Below are 14925 nucleotides of genomic sequence, written 5' to 3' on the forward strand. Positions count from 1 at the left end.
AGTCATCACAAACTCACAATTGAATTTTCATTGTTTTGATGACAAAGGAGATCTCCATTGAATTACAATAATACCCCTTCCATAAACCCAATTATGCGGCTAATAGCAGCATAATTTGGTCTTAAAATCGGAGGACCAGAGTTATCCACATTATTTTGATGCTGCAATTATCCGCATAATAGCAGCATCGGGACCAGATTTTGACTTTATGAACGCATTTCAAAAGTAATGCTGATAATTGCCATGGTGCGGTCACAAGGTCATCCTTTTCCAACGCAACCGCATCGGAGTAGGTGTGTGAGGTTGCCATGACGATTATCCGCCTTTTTCAGGATGGGTGCTCACAAATAGTGCGGATTATTTTTCGAAGTTTATTGAATTATCCGCATTACTCTTAAGCAGCTACATTTAACTGGAGGATGGGTTTATGAAAGGGGTATTAGTTACATGTACAATTAAAAAGCATGATCAACATTAATTGAATAAACGAAATCACCACCTCTCCTGTGTGTTGTGCACTAAATGCAAAATTGAGTTTTCAAACGCCTGAACTTTCTTCTTTTGCATTTGATTGCTGAAGTTTTTTTTTTCATTTGCATGCTTCTTTAATACCTTTATTCACTTGATTAAAAAAAAAACTGTTGTAGGTTGAGGTGCACCCTGTCAATGTAGAAATTACGAACTCCCAAACAAGGGCTTTTTTAATATGATTCAAGAACTTTCTTATTGGAGCTTCAATCAGATGGTAGCATAAATGTACTTTAAAAATCACTTCATTATTACACATAAAAGCCACATTATTTTCAATAAAATAAAACCTTGCATCAATCATCCTTCCAAATGTTTGTTTGCAGGAATCATGCAATATTATTACTCAGCATATTACCTGTCATATGCATTTTACATTACCTGTATGATCAATAAAAAGAAACATGAAACATTGTTACAACATTAAACTCCCCAAGGCCAATCATCCAACCAGGGAAGTGGAAGTTCCCCTGATCCTAACTCGAACTTTCCTCGCACACATCTGCAATTGAATTTCGTGAGATTTTCATTTTTATATCATACCAGGCAAATCACTCTTTGGTATCTCTATTTGTTTTGAAATGAAACCATTGATGTCATGTTGTCATGGAAAGGGTTTTTATGTAGAATAATAATATAGGATATCTTTTGTGATATCATGCATCAGATACTGAAATACCCTTTTTAGACAGGCTAAAATTTCCTTAACCCCGTACTATTGGTGGGGCTAAATGGCAATTTAGCCCCACCTATAGTACGGGGTTAAGCTTAGCCCACTTTCGTTTTACACAGCGTTTTTGCAAAGTGGGCTAACCCCACCTATAGTACGGGATTATTTGGCCCTGCAAAAAAGCAGGGTTATCCCACCAATTGCGGTGCTAAGAGCAATAGTACGGGGTTAAGATCGCATGTGTAAAACGAAAGTGGGCTAAGCTTAACCCCGTACTATAGGTGGGGCTTAATGGCAATTTGGCCCTACCTATAGTACGGGGTTAAGGAAATTGTAGCGTGGGTAAAAAGTGTACGAGTGAAGCACTTGTACTACGAATGATCGACAAAAACCACTAGTCCGGGGTTAGCGAGTTTCGTGTGTAAAAAGCAAGCATTCCTTATCCGGGGTTAGCAATAACAATTTGGCATGTGTGAAAAGGAAAAAAAATAGTACGGGGTTAAGGATAGTACGGGGTTAGCAATAGTCCGGGGTTAAGAAAATCCTGTGTAAAAAGGGCATAAGTGTTCTTTCATCAACATGAATAATGCATTAGATTCTACGACTTGCAATATTCATACTAATGACATCCAACTTTATCTGATATACATGTACCACTCAAGTGCATCCAATAATATGCTTTTCACACTGTATTTCCTTAACCCCATATTATCCTTAAACCTGGACTATCTTTAACCCCAGACTATCTTTAACCCCATATCTTTTTTTTTCGATTCACACTGTCTTTCTTAACCCCATACTATCTGCTCAACCGTGGTTAATGCCTTAACCCCGGACTATCCCTCAGCTCATGAATATCGATGATTTTACCATACAGAGCGTGATTAACGTGCAATTTGACTTCTGTGATTGGCTAATGCTTAGTCCCACTTTCCTAAGCCCTGTTTCGTTTTCACACAGCATCTCTTAGCACCGCAATTGTGGTGCTAGCACCACAATAAGCCGGCTAACCCTGCTTTTTTGCAGGGCCAGATAGTACCATACTATTTACCGTGCTAACCCACTTTGCTAAAACGTAGTGCGAAAACGAAGTGGGCTAAGCTTAACCCGGGAAATTGGTGGGGCTAAGACCCCCCCCCCCTTACATGTAGCCTCACCAATTTCCTGGGGTTAAGGAAAAAAGTGCAGTGTGAAAAGCATATTAAAGTAATCTGTGATTATTTCACTCTATGCCATTAACAAAATACATGTACATGTATCACATCATGATGTGGGATCATCTCTGAAATATTTGCCTGGTAATAGAATGTCATTCTCTGAAGCCCGTAAAATTTGAAAATAAAGAATAGGCCTACGTGTATACAGATATACAAAGTAGAAGCCTTCTCAGGGGTGGATACAGGATTTTCCAAGGGGGGGCACAGTTTTCGGAGGAAAATTTTGACAAGCTTCCCCCCCCCAAAAAAAAGGTTTTCAACCACAAATTAAAGAGAAATTCCAGTAGTTGTAGTAAACAATGATTTCATGAGAAAGTCTGTAAAACAAGGCTTAATTGTCAGTATATCATCGAGGATCTAGATCTGGTACAGTTAAATTAACTGAACTTTGTGAAATCTTGAAATCTACGCTGAAAAATGTTCACACCGAAGATCCCCAACACAGATAAGCGCACGTGGGACAATGTACAATTATTGCTTAGGGCGTCGGGCCCGACGCTCTACACGAATCCTGTGCTTATTTGCTGATTTCTCAGCAATTATGCAATTTCTTCCAGAATCCTTTGGTACATGCGTTTTATTTATACAAACAGACACTTTGGTGTTCATTTCATTGGATTCTGTACAAACTCATTTTGATATCGTTACCAAAACTAGCATTTACCTTCAAGGATATTTTGTACCAGAAAAGTTTGACAAGGAAAAAAAAAGGGGGGTTTAAGGAAATTTTGTACCCGAAAAAAATGGACAAGCAAAAAAAAAGGGTTTTCAACCACAAATATACATGTATTAAAGGAATATGTCATACCCGAAAAAAATAGCCAAGCAAAAAAAAAAGGGGTCTTCAATTTCAAGAGGAATACACCTGTTTTAATGGCATTTTTACATTACAAATTTTAATTTTGCTTCTCAAAGGGGGGGGGGGGGCACATGCCCCTTGTGACCCCCCCCCCCCCCGATCCGCACATGCTTTTGTATATGAGTTCACCATCTCAGTGTGACTTGGAAATGAACTGAAGCTAACCTTTAAAATTACTCATACCCATATTCCTTTCAAAAACATACATGTACTCATAACTAACAGTGTACATTTATTATGTATGAGATAAACATTAACAAGTATGTTGTAACTGATAGTATCTTCTATATGCACCTGTGCACATGGATATTGATCATGTGAAGTGAAAATAATAAAATCCAGGGTTGGGCTTCTATTCTTATTATTTGTTACTTTGTAATTAAGTAATTGAAAAAAAACCTTCGATCTCTTGAGAATTAAATGTACATTGGAAAAGCAAAACATTTCCTCAATTAAATGTTTGGGAAAGGCAGGATATTTCCTTCAATGTGAAAATAAAACATTCCAAAATATATATTTGAATGAATTAAAACAAAATAAAATGGCACACAATATGTGAAATTAAGGTGAAGGCAATGAAAAGTGATATAAAATGTAGACATTTTCCTCAGGAACATTTTCAATTGGATTTGAATCGAAACAATATTTGTGGATTCTTAATCTCTATAAAATTTTATTGAGAAATTATGCACCAGTCTATGCAACCACCTTTCTTCTAAATAACTTCAATATACTTAGGTTGGTACCATTAAAATGTAAGCACATCGCGTCACAAAACAGCACAGTCTCTTACTTTCAAACACAAAGAGCAACTAACAATGTTGTTAAAATTACAGCCAATTGTCAGATTGATTGAATACTTGCAGGCAGCAAGTTAAAAGCTTCATTGTGTCACATTCAATGACCAGACATTTTATGCAGAATGGAATATTAATCCATTCATTTCCTTTCCAAGCATGCAAAATATGGAGTGATTAATTTCGCTTGCAAAGCAATTTTCATGACACTATGAAATTCTCCAGGCACGTTTTTATCTCCCTTTATCTTCCCATTTCCACTTCTATAAAGATGTTATATCCATTCAATGCCAAACAGTATGACATATGCTTGGTCAAACAGTTATGTGAATTATATTGTTTAATTATTTTTAAAAAATGTAATCATGTTTAATTCAAGGATTACATGTACAAAGATAACTAGATTTCAATTTGTTATGCGGATGAATTAGGAGGTCTGTCGTAGATAAACACACAATTATTTAAACAGATCAGATTGAAAGATAAATAAACAGATAGACATGTACACATTTATACAGATACTTAGATAGATAGATAGATGGATGGATAGATGGATGGATGGATGGATGGATGGATGGATGATGGATGGATGGAGAGATAAATGAGAGGTGGATATATTAATAGAAGATAGACAGATGGATGAATAAAGAGATATAAACATATAAATACATGTAGGTATTTAGATAACATAGACATATTGAAAAAGATAGACTGTAGATAGATAAATAGATAGATAGATAAATAGATAGATAGACAGACAGACAGACCGTTAGATAGATAGATAGATAAATAGATAGATGATTGATGAGAAATATGATGATAAATGTGATTACATGTATGATATTTTATTTCATATACTCATAGATTCAGAGACAGATCGCACACGGATAGATTTATAGATTGATGGATAGATAGATAGATAGATAGACAGACAGATAGATTTATAGATAGATCGATGGATAGATAGATAGATACAGATAGATAATGATTGAAGATAACAATTATGATGATGAGGAGGAGGATGATAATGATTGATGAGAAATATGATCATGATGATAACAGAGATTACATGTATGATATTATATTTCATATAAACATAGATTTGGAGACAGATACATACTGTACACATACACAGACAGACAGATAGATTTATAGAAAGACTGATAGATAGATAGACAGATAGATTTATAGATAGATCGATGGATAGATACACTGTAGATATATAGATGGAAAATAGATTGATTCATTTATAGATAGACAGATAGATAGATGATGATTGATGATAACAATTATGATGAGGAGGATGATAATGATTGATGAGAAATATGATCATGATGATAACAGAGATTACATGTATGATATTATATTTCATATACACATAGATTCAGAGACAGATACATACTGTATACATACACAGAGAGACAGATTTATAGATAGACTGATGAATAGATAGACAGGCAGACAGATAGATTGATAGATATAGATAGATAATGATTGATGATAACAATTATGATGATGAGGAGGAGGATGATAATGATTGATGAGAAATATGATCATGATGATAACAGTGATTACATGTATGATATATTTCATATACACATAGATTTGGAGACAGATACATACACATACACAGATAGACAAGATAGATTTATAGATAGATTGATGGATAGATAGATTTATAGATAGATAGATACATAGACAGATAGATAGATGGAAAATAGATCGATTAATTTATAGATAGATAGATTGACAGATAGATCATATTACATAGATAGACTTGTGACAAATACTACATGTAGTAAACAGACAAAATTATTTAAACAGATCAATATATATTAGATTGAAAGATAAAAAGATAGACAGATAGACATACATATTTAAACAGATAGATATGAGAGAGATAGATAGTTAGAAAATAGATAGATAGATAGATAGTGAGATAGACAAACAGATAGATAGATAGATATATATATATTGATATATAGCATAGCATAGCATATAAACAGAAAATTCTGACAAAATTAAGATGTGATCTGTCAAAGACAGACCATCTAAACAGTTGTAAAATTCAGCACATGTACATGTAATAATACTAACCATTTCACAAATGAAAGATTTTTTGTTGTGTAACTTTCAAAGAACCTTCAATCTAGCTTATCAAATGTGCAATGATACATCCCTACATTATGTGCAGTCTGTATCATAATTATTCTTGCCCAGATATTTCTTATGTTGTCATGAGATTTTACTTATTCCAAAATTCTATCAACAGTTATACTACAAGATAAAAAACAGTCACTTTTCAAATGCTTGCATCTCTCAACAATAACAGACAATTTTAGCAAATTATTCATCCTTTATACAGATTGTACATCTTATGTGTAGGCCAATTAGGCCTACTTGTATATATTTTTTTCTGTATTTACACGTATCACTTCAATGAAGAAAAATTCATCAAATCCCCCCCCACCACCATTAATATCAATTTTAACAATTTCATGGCTATAAAACAAGGTTGTCTAACTAAAAATCCAATATTTTATGAACATATGCACATTTCATGGTATCAGCGAGAAAAATACATGGGGGCGACGGGTGAATTCACCATGGAATTGCCTAAAGTCGCCCTCGAAATCACCAAAAATCATGCTTTCGGGGGCGACAGACAATCTGGAGGTCGCCCCAAAAATTATTGCTGAGCAATAACAACTCAGCGGGCCCCTAGCGCCATATGTTGAGCTCCGTTTGCCATTTCAAAATCATCCGAACTCCGCACTCAAAGTCATAAACAAGCCTTGAAAATAGCTAGGACACAGTTTCAAATTCCCAAGTTGCATCTTTTTTCTGTACGTTTTTCCATACACATGGTATGGAAAAAAAAATCAATGCAACAAGCAGGAAACAGTTGCATGTATAGGGGTTCATTATGACTATCACCATGTGCAATTTCTAACGCACATATTTCCGCTACTGATATCACAATTCTATGATAAAATAATTCTAATTACACAGGAGATAAATCCCGGAGTCTATTAACCACACATTGGTGAGTTGTCATTCAGCATCCAATATCCAATATTCGAACCATGAAAAAAAAAACTTAAAAATAGTTTTACAAAAATCATACATTAACAATAAATATAAGTGAACAGGCATTCCTCAAAATATAAAAAATTAGAGTTTGAAAAGAGCCCCAAAAATGCAAAGAGTAGCCCTTGAAAGGTAGAAATGGAGCCCCAAAAATTTTACAAAAAAAGAAAATGGATCCCCTGAAAAAAATAATTATTTTTTTCCCTGCATGGCATAGGAAAAATACATACTAGATTTATTCTTTGATAAATTTCATCATCACACGCATCCTTGCCGTGAAGCGATAGTAGGGTGTGAATCTTCTATACTCATGAAGGGCCTCATACCTTCTACTGTATACATGTATTCCTGTATTCATTTATGACACAGACATGGGAAACATTAGGATCCATTTAATGTTCATTGCTCATTGATAAAGGGATTCAAAATTTTGAAATATCACACGATTGTATTTACTTATCAGTCAATAATGTCCTAAATCTTACTACAATTAATTTAGAAATTGTTAGGAAAATTGTTCTACATGCATGTACATGTAAAGTTAGATTAGCAAGCAACCACATGACAGAATGCCTTAAGGTCCTCATTACAAGTAACCTTATAATGAGGATAAATCAATGTCTTACAAAAGGGCACTAGCAGTAGCACATCAAGTGGCAATTGAACCCTGGCTACCATTATCAGAAACCCCCACTACCATGAATGCCAACTGAGAGCTCTGTACATGTAGATGCTGTACCTGAAAGTAACAATTGTCTTTTATAAAGGAGTACAGTATGCCCTACTGTGGGAACATGAAGATTTGAGAGTTCTCCCTTGCTTGTAATTCAACATAATTCAATACTGCCCCATATCCGCTACATATCTTTACACTTTGTTGATAATGAAAAAATGTGGTGATACTGGTGAAATCCTTCTTTTATACATTTTTGTTTCATGTCTGAAGCATTTCCAGCACTCATTAATTGTGCAAATGTATTCACTGTTTTATGTTTACTTTTGAACATACATATATAAATTTCTCTCATTAATTGGTGAAATTCCCAATTTTTTTTCTTTCAAATGCAAACTCAATGCTCATAAACAGAGTCTAAAAATTAGCATCTTGGAAACAAATACCTCTGACTGCCAATAAATATCTAAGACCAGTATCACTAGCTGTCCCGGCGCTGCACAGCAGCTGCACACCAAAGCAGGGCCCACGATCCATTGGGCAAAATGAAGTTTTGGAGCATTTTATCTATTTTAAACAATACAATATGGATTTTGTAAGCATTTGCAGCATTGCGTTCCTGTTGCCATGCTACATCAACGATCTCACAGCATCTACTTCAACTAAGGAAAAAAAGAACAAAGAGCTCTGTGGCAATGAAGCATTCAATTGTACACCCAATTTTAACCTCTCTCGACCCATCATCAGATTCTCATCTACTCTACCAAATCATCCCATCATTTATTCAAACATGAATGACTTATTATAAAGAAAACCTTGCAGTTGAATGCAACTAAAATAACTAAATGTACATGTGGATCAAAAAGTTGTTTTTGGTTTTAAATAAATTGTAAATTTGGAATTGAGTTCTGGTATGCATCTTGCAATGAAAAAAAAAAAAAACATTGCATTGCTTTGCTGGATTTACCTTAAGTTGTCTATAAATTGCAAGTTTTCTATTCAGATAGAAAAAATATTAGTTTCACACTTGAATCCCGTAGATGATCTCACAAAACACACTTGTAATTAAAAAATTTATTTATTTTTATTATTTTTTTTAATAATGAGTCAAAAGATAACCTTGTTCATTGAATGAGTGCTCTAAACAGATGACGGATCTATTATAATCAAAAGTCATGTTTTAAATGGCAAACTACCTCTGCAGGCATATTGTCATGGAGTATCCTCAGGTGCCCTAAGTTTGCGCAGTGCCCTTTGTCAGCACACAAGAGTATCTGCAAAAAAATTCTAATAAAGGAAGATATGGAACAACTGCAAAGTTTATACCTGAATATATAGACAGATATTCATTTGTCAGCACACAAGAATATCTGCAAAAAAATTCTAATAAAGGAAGATATGCAACAACTGCAAAGTTTATACCTGAATATATAGACAGATATTCATTTTAAAAATCTTACACAAAATGGTAGAAAAATATTGAAATCCAGGCATATCATGTCAGCCTCAAAATGCAGCCTTTCTCATCAAAATCCCTAAATCATGTAAAAAGTGAATGGTTGCGCAGACATAGGGCACTCATCTTTTTGTTCAATCTGAAAATGACTGGCCCAGATTTTTCCCAAGAAAATCAGACCAATTAGCAATAGGCCTACTTGGGGTGCCAGCAAACTCAGCCCTGCAGAAAATATAGGTGCTGAGTTGTGCAATAACAAATATCACATTGCTATTATATTATGTTTACTACTAGTAGTACTGAATGCAAATTATTTGCAATGATTTAGATGTAGTTTTTTATCTTATTTTTATTTGCAAGTGCAATGTTACTTAGGGCTAGGCCTACATGTACTTCATCTTTTTACTGATTTGTTTGAGAAATTTGGTACATCACTGTCCTGAATATATCAACAGGCTTTTGTGGAACATGTCAGAGAAATCATTTTATATCTTAAGTCGGCAAAATGATAAGGGCGTATGTAGACATAATCTACGATTTTCCTTCACTCAGTTCAACACATGCACATTATTTCACACACAGGTTTGCACACCGCTGGCTGGCGCGAACGCACCCGTGCTTAACCCGTCTTTCCGTCTTCCAAGACCAACAAGAAGAAATCACACGACCTCCACATCATCGTTCGATGTCCTCCTGTGAAGAGCGAACAAAACTGGCGCAGAAAAAAAAGTGTGGAGATGTATGCATTATTTCTTACCCTATTCTCTTAACCTGTATATTTTCTGCGAGATCAGCTTGACAATGAAAGCAGAACACCCTCTCCAGCTAAGATATTACGGTCCTAGCACACTGTTTCGGATCCTAGAAATAACTCCATGTATATATAGCGAGCAGCATCATCTCCATCGCGAACGAGCTCGAGTTATCGTATTTCTGTTGTCTTGAAAATTAGTATGGTGTCGAACGTAGAGGGAGCTGATACTTTTTGTAGTCTCCAGCTAGCAAGTGAAAATTGAGATGGAATTTGAAATAAGATTAAAGATTTTTTTTAAATCATCAGTTTACACGAAAATTGCGAAGATTTAGATAGCCATTCACATGCCATGCACTTTGTGTCTAAACCGAATGCATAGCAATAGCAATTTACTTGTTATGAGCAAGAACATAATTTCTTGCCAATTATAAACGTCAGGGTATTTTCAGAGGGGGGCACGTACATCAATTGTTTTCTTAACCAAATTATATTGGTACCCACAACCCAATATCGCTTTTTCATAGTCCCCTATAAGTCCCCCCCCCTCCCTCCCCGTTTTCTCCTCTTTTCCCTCACAACTTGTAAAATCAGGACAGCCCCCAGGAACATTTCTTTCATTTCCGTGGGCAGTCACCCTTTTGTGTCTGCATTCACCGGCGTGCAGCCGCGTGGCTGTTTATTGTTGATACCAAATGCAAATGCTATTCAATGAACAAAGGGTATAGAGCAAATGCTTTGTGTTATTTTATTTTGTTTTAAACAAAGGCAGTTTTTACGCTAATGCGAACAGAATCAAAAGCAAGTTTTATGATGCGCAAATTGCGTATTTTATACATAAATTTCATACAGAATTTTTTTTTCACCGAAAATTTGACATAACAATCAGACCAGCTGGGATATTGTTATTAATGTATAAATGGTAAATTCACTCAAAGGCGCAAAGCTAATACTTATAACGTTTTACATAATTATTTAAACACATTTAGTTTTAATAATCAGAGTCCAGTAATCCAAGGGCGGATACATGCCAGCATTAGCCAATTAGGGGGGAGGGTGGAAAAAATATGTTCATACCCATTTCTTCCGATCGAAAATCTGATTTTGAGGGGTAGTCCTTACAAAAGACTTACAGGTTTAACATCTTAGTTTGATTCTTAAAAACAAGATTCATTATTTTCATAAGGCCAAATGAAATAATGCAAACGCAAAGCGCGAGCTAAATTTGGGGGTATTATATATATATATATATATATATATATATACATGTATATATATATATATATATATATATATATGCTTATTTATGCAAAAAAAACTTGAAAATTAAATATTCTGAACAATTTTTGTTAGCATGAGCAGGATGGATATCGAATTAAACATTGATGCGAGATGAACATTCAAATGTTCCGACCCAAAATTAAGCACTTTTGGTAATCATGAACAGGAAGGGCTTCTAGCTATTAAACATATTTTGATGCGAGCTCAAAGCGTGAGCGGCAAAGTTTTGATATCTTTACCTTAAATTTGGTCTTTCTACACTCTTGATAATCACATTTCTGATATAGTCAGAAATAACTATGTTCTATTAAACTATATACGACTAGAAAATAGTCAAATATGACTAGAATAACAGTTACACCCAGCTGACCATATTAACTAGTCATTTTTGACTGGTTTGTTTTTAGAGTGTAAGCACTGTTTGTAAAAAAAAAATGCGCATCTAACTAAACAACTTATTCGATAAGCAGGAGCTGAAAATATATTATGTATTGACCTAAAAAGGAGATTTTTCCATTGTTGTTTGGTGGCCTATAGATATCCCCTCTAACTTAAATCATATAATGCGAGCGCATAGCGCAAACTCTCTCGTTAAAACACAGTATAATGAAAACTCGTATTCTGAGCAGAAGAATGTGTGAATACTGACTTAAAAAACAAGATATTTTGAGCCATATGTTCATGAGAAGATTATTATCTCTCTCAAATGGGAATGATCGTGCGAATTAAGCAAGAGGGAAATCTTATCTTTTTTATATAATGACCTGTAAGTTTGTTTATTTTCCATTTTTCACATTTTCTTATTTTATTTCACTTTAATTGATATCTCCCCCTTTTTTCTTTCTCTCTCTCTCTCTCCCCTTTTTATCATTTTTTTGCAACGCCAAGGGGGGGGGCATTTGTGCCCCACCAAGATCTGCCTTTTTAATCAACACCGCCTCGGTGCAATTTTGAAACAAAATAAGAATAGGGGGTAAAGCCGAGGATTCCAAGGGATTGTGGGCAGTATACATGGCCCTGGGAAGAGGGGGTAGCTGAAGAAACCCCAAAATTTTCCTTGGGGTGCTGCGTGTCGTATTTTCCATGGGCAGCACCCCCTGGAAATATGGTAGGTATGGCAGAAATGTAATGAAAATGAACGACGTTTTGTATAGGAACTCCCTACCCACTTCAGAATTTTCCTACACAGTGCTTGGAATAGTGCTTAAATTCACCCTTCTCTGATTGGAATATTGAAATAATTTCAGCTCGCGCTTCGCGCTCGCATCATTGAATTTCAGAATGTATTTAGAATGCCCAGATTCCAGGTCTAAATCTAACCACGCGCACGCATTTTTATTCAGATACGCAGCTTTTTGTTTTGTTTTGTTTATTTTCTCAAAACGTGCTTGAATTATAAAGTTCAACTCAGAATATCAAAATGTTTCTGGTTGCGCTTCGCCCTCACATTATTGATGTAGGAAGGGAAGATATTCAGTTAAACATCCTTTTCTTGATTTACAAAACATGAATAGTTTCCTTTTTAAGGTGAGAAATCTCAATTTTGTTTCTGCTCGCGCTTCGCGTTCGCATCAATTATATACATATCCTGTTCATGATTCCTAGAATGTCCCGTTTTTAGGTCTAAAATCTAAATTTTGTTTTCGTTCGCGCTTCGCGCTCGCATCAATTATATAGTTATATACCTATCCTGTTCATGATTGCAAAGAAAATGCTTAGAATGTCCAGTTTTCAAGTCATAGAATGTCAAAATTTACAGCTCGCGTTTCGCGCTCGCATTATTTGATTGTTGAGATATGTATCCTGTTCATGGGTAACTGCAAACAGTCATTGTAGCAGGTCCATTTTCGATCAGGCCAGAACGTATCTATTAAAATAACTGATCGCGCTCGCAGTAATTATCGTACTCATCTTGTTCAGGATCACAAACATTGCTCAAAATGTTCAATTTTCAGGACAAAATACATTAATTTTCCAAAAATATTTACCTTGCATATTTATCTATTTCTTTTATAAGTATAAAGTAAGAAGTGACTCTTCTTGTGTGTGTGTGTTTTTTTTTTTGGGGGGGGGTGTCCTTGCAGGTGTGTGTATATAAAAGAACAATGGAAAACCAAATCGTTTGAGATATTTCATCCCCACTGACAAAAAATCGTCCCCAAGCCCCTACATTATAACATGATTATGACGCTTTCCTTTGAAATAAAAATTAAAAAACCAACCCACCCACAACCCATCCACCCACTCAACCAACCAACCAACCAACCAACCAACATTGCCTCCACTGCCTTATGTCCCCTCTGCCTCAACAAGTGATGATGGTTTGAATACTATTACCGCCATCTACGTTTTAACAAGACGTTCTAACAGGTGTCAGCACCGGTGTCAGATAGAGACACTCGAACACCATACACCGTTGACCGTACTTTAAGCGTCAAAGCCCGATCCGACACCTGTACCGCACTCCGGCTATCTAGCTCCATACGTATCCCATACATTGGTACTGTCTATCGGCGCTGGATTTCAAAACTACTCCTGGATTTATTTTAGAGCGTTATATTCATGTAATCACTGTCTGTCATGCCGCTGCTAGCTTCGTGAATCCTTTTGACGAAACCCAACATTTGGTGGAATTGATTGTAATTGGTTTTCCGCACCGTAATTGAACCTTTTTATCTCGAAAGACGTGAGAGGAGATAATTATTTTGAGGTAAGATTCAGGAGGAGGCGTGACCAGTCTCACGGGGCGAGACCGGATCCGGACGGAGCGATGCGGGTGGGGCGGGGCAGATCGAGATGGATATTAAACATAACATGATGCTCTCCTCCGGGTTCTCCAATTTCGATCGAATTTCAGGCCATTGAATTATTGAATTTTGAGAGTCTTCCCCTAACTTACATTAGACTTTTTAATACACACAGAACTGAGTATATTTTTGATCCAGCCAACTAAAACTAAAACTAAGCTTTATTTTATCATTTATTTTACCAAGTTGGAATTTTTTTTCAGGGAAAATTAAGACTGTGTAGCCTGTAGGTTTATGTTAACCATTTTTTCACAAGCTCTTTGTATGTCAAGAAAACTAAGACATCACAAAAGTGTTTGTGCTTCATTTTGTCATCTATCTTTGAAATTTTCTTTATGAGAACATGGCATAGCCATAGCCATAGAGGATCTACCAATGGTAATTTAAAGATGTAGATAGATCTCTAGATTTAGGCTCTAGATCTTAAGTTGAAATTATACTAATAGTAATAGACAAGATTAAAGAGTTTCTTTGACAATAGTTTCTGTGGACTGCTCGGAAATTTCACTGAGATTTTACAGTACATCTCATCATGCTTGAATGGACCTAGACAGCCGTCTGTTTCGAGGAGTTTTAAAATATTTTAGATTTGTGAAAATTTCTACTCATACACAGACGGCTCACGATTGTGCAGTTGCCATTAAGGGGTTAACAATGAAAAATTCCCCCAGCGGGGCTCATCGAGTTTTGTCTTTATTTCATAAAAATATATCAAAAGAACTGAACCAAAATAAAGATTATTCTGTTTTGTCTTGAAATGCACCAAAACATTAAAAGAAAGTGACTTTAAAAAAAA

Source organism: Lytechinus variegatus, chromosome 3 (genome assembly GCF_018143015.1).
Source record: "Lytechinus variegatus isolate NC3 chromosome 3, Lvar_3.0, whole genome shotgun sequence".
Taxonomy (NCBI): domain Eukaryota; kingdom Metazoa; phylum Echinodermata; class Echinoidea; order Temnopleuroida; family Toxopneustidae; genus Lytechinus; species Lytechinus variegatus.